Source organism: Alexandromys fortis, unplaced genomic scaffold, assembly GCF_014885135.2.
Source record: "Alexandromys fortis isolate MF-2015 unplaced genomic scaffold, M_Fortis_MF-2015_v1.1 scaffold_260, whole genome shotgun sequence".
NCBI lineage: Eukaryota > Metazoa > Chordata > Mammalia > Rodentia > Cricetidae > Alexandromys > Alexandromys fortis.
The window spans coordinates 960,170-970,042 of NW_026068136.1; the positions used below are offsets into that span (position 1 = coordinate 960,170).

Consider the following 9,873-nt stretch of genomic DNA (forward strand, 5'->3'; position numbering starts at 1 on the left):
CCCAACTGTTTCTAAGTGACAGTCTCTGGAAAGAACTATGAAGTCATATACAACTTCTAGTATATGATTTGATCCAAGCAGCAAAACTATTTTTCAAAGCCTGCTTCTTTCCAAAATTGAAAAAACAAAAACATTTGTACTCATTCTTTGGAAGCAGTATGGTAGCAATCTTGACTGTAGGATTGCCCAAGGCTGTGTTCACAAGCATTAACGTCATTTGCATATCAAGAAGAGAAAAAACAGGAAGAGATAGATTAAGAAAAAAATGGAAATGGATGTTGGAATCTCACTCTGGCTGCATCTCACTTCTGCCTTAGCTGACTGCAATCTTGTTTTCTTCCATAAACTGGGGAAGCTGGTGTTTAGCCATATGGTCGGGAACACTTGGCTTCTTCACATTCTGGCTCATGACACTTGCCTGGAAAGTGTGGCATTGCTTACTGCAGAGATGGCCCCCAGAGACACAAGCAGAGTGGGGATGCCTGTACTTGGGATCACAGAGGTCTCCTTGGTCTTCATGTCTAGATGGCCGTTGCGGACGCTAAAGTACTGGTTCAACACAGTGGGGTCCACACCCACAGGATTTCCTCGGGAAATGTCTCAGATACGCTTTTCCTTCATATCCAGCATAGTCACGGTGTTCTCTATGGTCAGCTGCCCTAGAAGACAGAATCATTGCTGACCCAGTATGTGATGTAGTAGATTTCACGTTGTGTTTGGTGGGGAGGTCTCCACTGCATATGCTGCAGACAGAAGGTTTTTCTGGTGTGTGTCTACTCGTGGATCTGAAGGGCCCTGGCAGATGAGTTTTTCCCACGACCTGTGCATCAGTGGTCTGTCAGCGTGGCTGTACTGCTAGCAAAAGTGTCGTGGTGGAGGGTTCCGCAAAGGTGCCGTAAACTTCAACTTTGGCATAGGTGGGCTGTACTCGGAGATATGTTCAGGGGAGGTTCGTACAACACTTTTGTTTACAGAGGATGACCTTGTCCTGGACGTCCAATGCAGAGGCAGAAGTGTTGGGGGCTTCTCTTTTCTTTGATTTGATGGGCTGAGTTGCACGGAAAAGAAGGAACTCGGGAAGAGCATAGAGCCCAGGGTCTGAGGTAGCAGGGTACTTCAGAGACCAGAAATGAGGTTGGGGAGAACCCAAGTCCCATCAGACTCCAAGTTGAAGTTTGTAAGAGCCTAGGAAAGTGAGCTTGCTGTGGGGGACACACTGGCATGAAGCAGCTTGGTTGTTCCAAGGCATCTAGAGACAGAGCAGGCTTGAGGCTTTCTGGGTGGGCAGAGCCACTGCAGCAGACACCTCATGGGACATATGGTTGCTTAAGGTCATCAGAGTATCCACGCCATGATGTGGGAGCCCTCTCTGTATGCTACAATTATCATTAAAGAGTAAAGAAACTGCTTTGGACCTATAGCAAGGCAGAACTTAGGTAGGCAGGGAAAGCTAGGCTAAATGCTGGGAGAAAGAAGGGCAGAGTCGGAGAGACGCCATGGAGCTGCTGCCGGAGTCAGACATGTTGAACCTTTGCCAGTAAGTGGTGATACACAGGTTAATAGAAATGGGTTAAATGAATATGTAAGAGATTAGCCAATAAAAAGTTAGAGCTAATGGGCCAAGCAGTGATTTAATCAATACAATTTCTGTGCGATTATTTTGGTTCTGGGCAGCTGGAACAAACAAGCAGCCACCTCCCACTACAACACCAGCCACTCCACAGTGGGCACCTGTGCCATCTGTATGTTCACCTAGACTTGGGTTTGTTCTGTGAGTTGGGTCATTTGGAGCTGCTGCTGTTGTAGGCAGGATCTGCTTCAGGACCCACAGGATGCTGTTGAAGGTGACATCTAGGCTTCACTGGTTGGTTCACTGCCATCTTGGCACCATGGACCGCCTACAGAGACTCACTGGTGTCGACCACTTTGCCTTTGGGTAAATGACTTATGTCCTGGGGTACGGGTGTCAGGGAGCCACTGTCTTTAAGCAAAGGATGAACTCTGTGCCCAGCTTTTCCTTTGAGTCCCCTGAGCTGATACTGATCTCCTGATTGATGACTGTGTCCTTATTGCTTGGAATGCTGCCTAGTGGCTCAGGATGGCTCTGCAGAAGTCATCCGATGACACTGTCTTCTCACTGACATTCATTATGAGGACAGGAGAATTTTAGTGCAACTTTCTTGTGTTCCACAAACTCAGAGAGACTGAAGAAACCAGCACAGCACTTCCTGCAGATGTGAGGCTTCTGCTGGGCGTCTTTACTGCAGCTGTGCCCTCTGTCCCTTCATCACCATTCCCTGGGGATTTCGCTGGAGCACCCGGTGCCCTGTGGCTGCTTGCCCTGCTCCTCCTCTAAGTGGATGTGCTGCATGTATTCGGGTACTGGGAAGAGTCCTGGTGACATGCCTCCTTTCCAACACCGTTCCTGGAGTGCCCGTCTGAGGAATATCCTGTTTTCTAAGTTATCTCATGGGTCATTTGTAGGGTCTGAATTGTGTCCTCTTGTTAAGACTTAACATTTATACGTTGAAATTTAACTTCAGCATATGCCTGTGTTTGGAACACTCTTTTTAATCTTTATTCATTATTATATTTTAATAATATATAATGGATTTCATTGTTGCAGTATATATAGTGCAATATATATATACATACATACATACATACATATGCATTTTGGCTATAGTCACTCCTCCTTACCCCTTTCTTATTCTAGAATAAGTTAATATTCTCTCTGGTGCACATCCTCTTACTAGCTTTTGTCTTCTTCCCCTCCTCCTCCTCCTCTCCTTTCTCTTCTTCCTCCTCCTCACCCCCTCTTCTTCTTAACCTAACAAGCTTCATTTACAGAAGCATGTGTGAGAGATTATTTTCAGGATTTACTAGTGCTTATGCTTTTGGGGAAAATGATATCGCCTTTTCAAACGGTAATTGAAGCCAGTAGAGCGGGTCCTTACCCAATATAAGATAGTCTCTTTATAAGCAGAAGAGATTTGGACACAGAGGGGATGAGGACAAGGGGAGATGAACACCTGCAACTCATGGAGAGGCATTCGCAAGAACTTAATTCTGCAAGGACTTGGATCTTGGATATTTCCGCTCCTGCCTGTGGAAACATGACTCCCTACTTTTAAACTGATTTGTACTGACTAATATAATTGTCATTTTAACAAATTCCTAGAATCGGGAAGAATGTCAAAGTCAGTAAAATGTTTGTCTTGTGACCATGAGGGCTCTAGTCCAATCCCTGGGACGCAACTCGTGCACAGTAGAGCAGGTAGATCCCTGGGACTCACTGGCCAGTCAGCCTAGTCAACTCATTGACTTCCAAGATAATGAGAGACCCTGTCCCGAGAAACAAGCTGGACACCCTCTGGGGAACAACACTCGTGATTGTCCTCTGGCCTTCACATGCACGGCTACACATGTGCACACACGTCAATTTTTAGGTACGCTGTTCATTCTTTCTTCAGGTTCAGAGCTGTCAGAGGTCCTTTTTGCTTTTATGGTGGGTATCTAGGGCTTTTGAAGTAAACCTGAGCACCTGGGGGAACATCTCATTTTAGTGATGCAGTGGGCTAGTTGCTTGTTCCAACGTCAGTCCCAAAAGACATGCTCTGGATTTTTTACGAGGTGTATCAAGACCACCTTTGCCCTGCCTTTCATGAATTCTGCATGCATTGACTCATGGTTCAAATGCCAAAAGGTCACCAATCTTGAGAATTCACAAGTGATGTAGAATGATTTCTTCACAGTGACATTTGGTGTTTTGAAATAAGATACATATCCCATTGAGTCTGTATTCATTTTGAATTGTGAGATTTTTTTTCTCAGACATACCACGTGTATTTGTCGTCTAGTCTTTTGATGGAAAATGCACATAGATAAGATAGTCTCCTCTTCCATGAGCAGAAACATTATCATACATGGTTTAAAACCTAGGGCTGGTGAGAGGGCCAGTGGGTGAGGCTTGTTGCCAAGTCTGACGACTTGGGTTCTATTCCTAGGACCCACGCTATGGAAGGAGAGAAATGACTCCTATAAGTTCGTCTCTGACTTCTACACATGTGCTGAGGCATGAATATGCATGTGTCCTTAGACACACATGAATAAATAAATGTAAAAGAAAGCCTAGTTTCTAGTTAAAAATTGAAATTAACAAATTTTTGAGTGTACATTGTGTATGTTGGTAGACATGTATATGCTAGTGCATGTGTGTGGAGCCAGAAGACACGTTTGGGCATTGTTTCTCCAGTATACCATTGCCTTATTTTCTAGACAGGGTCTTCCATTCACCCTGAGTTTGCTCACGAGGTTAGGCTGGCTTGTCAGCAAGCTTCAGGGATCTACCTGTCTCTTCCCCAAGCACTGGGGTTACAGGTGCATGTCACAATGCTTTCCTATTTTGTGTGGGCTCTGGGAACCCAAATCAGATCCATGTAGTAGCTAACCAAGTATTCTACTGATGGAACTGTTTCCCCAGCACTAAAACCTTAATCCTGTCAAGTTAGTTCTGTTTGTCAAGACTAACCCAATGCAAATGCTAATAAAACAGTAGAACATCTTTTGTACAGTGACACATTGTTTCTTTGTTTTTTAAGCCATGGGGTCACCAGTGACACATTGTTTCTTTGGTTTTTAAGCCATGGGTTCACATGAACACTGTTGTTCGTGCTCAACAATAGCAGCTGGCACCCGTTGACTATCTAGTGCCAAGGCAATTAGCGTTTTACATGTGCACCTCATTCAGTTCTTGCAATGATTATATTAGACAGTTATCTAAGGCTGCCACAAAAAAATACCACAGAGTGGGTGGCTTGAGCTGTGGGGATATACTCCTCACAATTCTAGAGTCTAAGTGTAGGATGTCAGTGTGGCTAGGTTCTGGTGAGGCCTTCCCTTCAGGTTTGAAGATGGCTGACTTTTTCTTCTATTATTCACACACACACACAGAGCAGGGAGAGAGAGAGAGAGAGAGAGAGAGAGAGAGAGAGAGAGAGAGAGAGAGAGAGAGAGAGAGAGAGAGAGAGATATCAGGGAAAGAGAGCAAAAATAAAAAAAAGAAAAAGAGAAGAAAAACAAAGACACAAACTCTCTGGTATCTTTTCTAATAAAGGTGCCGATTCTTCTGCCTCAGCTTTCCCAGTTTCCCAGTAGCTGAAATTACAAACACATGTATGGTAGACTGAGTGTAATTAGCTCCCATAATCTCACAGGGACTGTCACTATTAGGAGGTGGGCTTTGTGGGAGTGGGTATGGTCTTGTTGGAGGAAGTATGCCACTGTAGTAGCGGGCTTTGAGGATGCCTATCTCAGGGTACCACCTGTGTGTCAGCTGACTTCCTGGTGCTTGCAAGATGTAACACTCTGAGCTCCAGCACCACGTCTGCCTGCATATTGTCATTCTCCCTGTCATGATGATCATGGACAGAACCTCTGAAGCTGTAAGCAAGCCACCCCAACTAAATGTTTTTTTTTTTTTTAATAAGAATTGCTGTGGTCATGACGTCTCTTCACAGCAATAAAAACACAAACTAAGACACCATGCCACAGCACCCATGAATAATGAACACATTTTATTGGCCATCATATTTCTTTGCAAAGCAAATTTGCACATGCATGTTAAAATTGTAAGCTATAATCACAAGGCTGTAAATGTTAGTATATTTTTGGTTTTGGTTATGAACTCCAACTAAATAAGTATGATAAATGCATAAATGTATGGAAATATTGACAAAAATACAGATTCTTTAGTCTGTCTAGATTCAAAACCCAGGTCTGCTCACCTTGTACTTAACTTCTGTATATCCATCAAGTCTAGCTCGTAGACTCATCTGTTCTAAAGATTTATTTTATTTTCAGTTGTGTGTATATGTTTGTCTGTGTTCAGTACATGCACATGAGTCTGGGGCCCAAGGAAGCCAGAGGCATCAGCTCCACCCGGAGGTGGAGTTCCAGGTAATAGTGAGCTATCTGATGTGGGTGCTGGGAACTTAACTTGGGTTCTCTGTAAAAGCAGCAAGTTGTCTTAATTGCTGACACATTTCTCCATCCCTCTTAAGAGATTTTGCTGGGTTAAAATATGTACTGGAGTTAAGACCCACAGTAAGCACTGTGTTTGCTCTTATTCTTATACTGTTGCTTACACGCAGACAGCAATCATCAGTTACTAGGAAGAGTCGGCATGTGGGCCACCCCGATGTTCCATTTTAACCTGCACGAGCTTGCGCACAGTTGTGTGTGTGTGTGCGTGTGTGTGTGTGTGCGCGTGCGCGCAATGGGGCTGGAGTAAGAATTCCCCACTTAGTGTATAAAAAGATCACTTAATTAGGTTTCCACCCTAACGAATCACTTGCCGGTTCTCATTTCTGTGTTCCTCCACCTTACCTGACGTACTTCATTGACCGCCTGACATCCTTGCTGTCACTTTGCTTTGAGCCACACAGGTTTATGGATTATCTGTCTGCTTGGCACCTCAGGAGGCTTTCGCCCTGTGAGATGGTAGATCTTTGTGATGTTCTAGAAGAGGGGGAAATTGACCTTCCTTTTATAAACTGGTAGAAATTGCTCCTGGGAAAGAAGCCACAAGGGTCGTGGACCACTGGCTTTCTCAGATTGATCGGCCACTGGCATCCTGTCTGTGAGAGAGTCCATGGCCACCGGCCACCACTGGAGAGCTGTCTGTGTGGTCCCTGTCACCACGCCAGCATCTGCTACCCTGAGCTCTCTATTCCTTTTCCCACTTCGAGCGGCTCTATTAACAAACTGGAACAGACGAGGCTGGGGCTGGGAACAAATGTTGTTTTGGTTGGACATGTACCGTGGGTTAAATGTTTACCGTGGGTTAAATGTTGTCTCTAGGGATCAACCTGTCTAACACTTGTATATAAAAATGAGTCTTCACATACGATGTGATAGTCTCCCTTGTTCCTTTGTGTTGGAAAATGAACAATGGCTTCATTCTTCGGATTCTTGCCCAGGTACCTTTTTGTCTTGTTTTGTGTTCTGTTTTCATAGCAGGCTGTGACAAATGTCAGAGGATCTGAGTAGAGCCCCAGAAGCAGGGCATGCTGTAGAGTGGCCTTGGAGCACCTTGCTGAGTACTTCCAGGAGTTCACGCTGCAGGTGGCCCCTCACCCCTCTGCCCAGGACCCCAGATAGCTGTTTTCCACATGGGGTCCATAGATATTTTTAGCCTTTTTACATTTTTTTAAATCCCGGCTCTGCCCTATCGTAAATGTACTTCCATAGGTAGGTTTTAGCTTAAGTTAAGAAAACAAGCAAACAATGCCAGCAAAAAATTTCACTCACCAATATCCTAGGACAGTGCACTAAAAATCTGTGTTAGAGCCAGGCAGTGGTGGCCCATACCCTTAATCCCAGCACCCAGGAAACAGAGACAGGCAGATTCTGTGAGTTCCAGGCTAACATGGTCTACAAGAGCTAGTTCCAGGACAGGCTCCAAAGCTACAGAGAAACCCTGTCTCAAACCAAACCAAACCAAAATCAAAACCAAAACAAAAGAACAAAAAAATTGGTGTTAAAATTCACAGGACAATGCCTCAGTGGGTTTGAAGAGCTGAAAAAACAAAACCTGTTTACTGCGCTTGCTCTATCATCTAAAGCAACCCACAGCCGGGGAATGGTGGCGCATGCCTTTAATCCCAGCACTCGGGAGGCAGAGGCAGGCGGATCTCTGTGAGTTCGAGACCAGCCTGGTCTACAGAGCTAGTTCCAGGACAGGCTCCAAAGCCACAGAGAAACCCTGTCTTGAAAAACCAAAATAAATAAATAAATAAATAAATAAATAAAGCAACCCACAAACGTAGTAGCTCCCTGGTGAGCGGTGAATACTTCCCTTTCTTTGTTAGCTTTCATGTCTCGTGCACTGACAATAATCTTTTAAGGGTTCAGCTAGGTTACGTCAAGGACATCTGAAGTCCAGGCTGGTGACAAACACTGGGTTCAGCATCCTTTGGTCTTAGGAGAATTGGCAACAGCCTTAGAAAAAGAGCTGCTTCAGACTAATTGGAGGCAGCAGGGAGAGGTTCCAAGTGCCAAGCGGCTTACAAGGGCCCCCGTATCGTATCAATTTCCTGCAAATTCAGCAAGGTGGTGCAGGCTGGGTGTGGAGCAGCCAGTCTGGGAGCCTTACCTCTGTGACAGTTGCTGATTGGGTCAGGGGAACAGAAAGGGCTCTAAAGTCTGTTAGTGTCTCCTCTGAGATGGAATATGTTCTTGTGCTGGAAACCGGGCTAGCGCCTGCAATGTTGCCACAACAACCTCTCTTGAACAGAATAACCATCAGACTAATGGTCCTTTTCCCAGCAAATGAGCTTCTTTGTGCTTGTTCAAGATAGCTTGCCTTCTGCCAGGAGTGTCTTACGTTTCTGTGGATAGCTTTCTTGGCAAACAGTTTCACAGAAAGGCAAGGCATTCAATAGCAGTCTTTGCCTTTCTTTGTGTCTTACGGATCTTATATTACACATCATAAGAATTCATCTTACGGGTAACATAATAAACACTGAGTTGTTATTTTTGGTGTGTGGCTGTGTGTGTGTTTATACGTGTGAAGATGCATGGGTGTGTGGAGGCCAGAAGACATCCCTCAGGGGCTGTCAATCTTGGCTTTTGAGACAGGGTCTTCTGCTGAACCTGGGGCACCCAACTGGGTTAAACTAGCTGGGCCAGTGGGCCCTAGGGATCATCCTGTCTCTATCTCCCTAGTGCTGGGGTTACAAGCTTGCACCGCTATTTCTGGTTTTTATTTTTTTATTTTTGGTTTTTCGAGACAGGGTTTCTCTGTGGTTTTGGAGCCTGTCCCAGAACTAGCTCTTGTAGACCAGGCTGGTCTCGAACTCACAGAGATCCGCCTGTCTCTGCCTCCCAAGTGCTGGGATTAAAGGCATGCGCCACCACTGCCTGGCTATTTCTGGTTTTTAAAAATATTCATATTTCATCTGGTGGCTGAACTCAGTCTGCAAGGCAAGCACTTTACAGACTGAGGTCACAGCATTTAGTTTTAAATTTAACTGAGATGCTTGGAAGGCAGATAGAAGAATGTAGGGATGTTATTCTCTCATGCCTGGAAAAGGGGAGAGGATGGGCATTCTCAGCCGAGGGTATGAGCCGTTTTAATCTCTGTTCTAGTTTGTCTTTGTGAAATCCTCCTGTTTCTTACTGTCACCACCGTCATGTCTCTCGTTCCGCCTCTCTCCCCAGTGCACACCTTGCTCCATTTTTCCCTCTCCCCCTCCTTTCCATCACTCATTTGTTTGTCCTTGTGGTTCCCAAGGGCAGCCCCCCCCCCCGTGTGTGTGTGTGTATGCACCAAACTCAGTTCATCAGGCTTAGCAGCAAGCTCCTTCTAAGTCACCTTGCTATTCCACTGTTTTTTCACATTGCATCAAATATTGTTCTAAGTGTTTTACACAGATTCTCTTATTTAATATGCACACAGCCCTGTGCCATCAGTACCACTGTCTTGTCTCCTTTTTTACAGAACCAAGAAGGGTTAGCAGGTACAGGCACAGATCTTCTTTGCCTGACTGGAGAAGATCCAGGCATTGTGCCCAACCAGGTTTGCTTCATGGCTACTCGTTCTCAGAGCTTTCCATGACAAGACTTCTCAGAGCTCTGACCGCAATCTTTGGTTGTAAGACTTCATACTTGTACTTTTTTTTTTTTTAAAATAGATTTAATAAAATATGATATTTTTGTTAATGCAAGTGAATCGACAGCGTTGGCTTCTCCTCACCCTGCAGTCTGTGCCTGCTCAGTGCTTGCTCTTTTCCGCTGGTTCTCCTCTTTGCTTTAGACTCATTTGGCTCTTCCTTCCCTCCAGAAGTATCTTTCTCCAGCTACTGGTGGTCT

The 9,873-nt window shown here is 45.0% G+C and overlaps 1 pseudogene; it reads right to left on the reverse strand.

Annotated features, from left to right (window-relative positions):
• Positions 1-313: 313 nt before the first annotated feature.
• Positions 314-9,196, reverse strand: LOC126491096 (sal-like protein 4; annotated as a pseudogene).
• Positions 9,197-9,873: the final 677 nt, after the last annotated feature.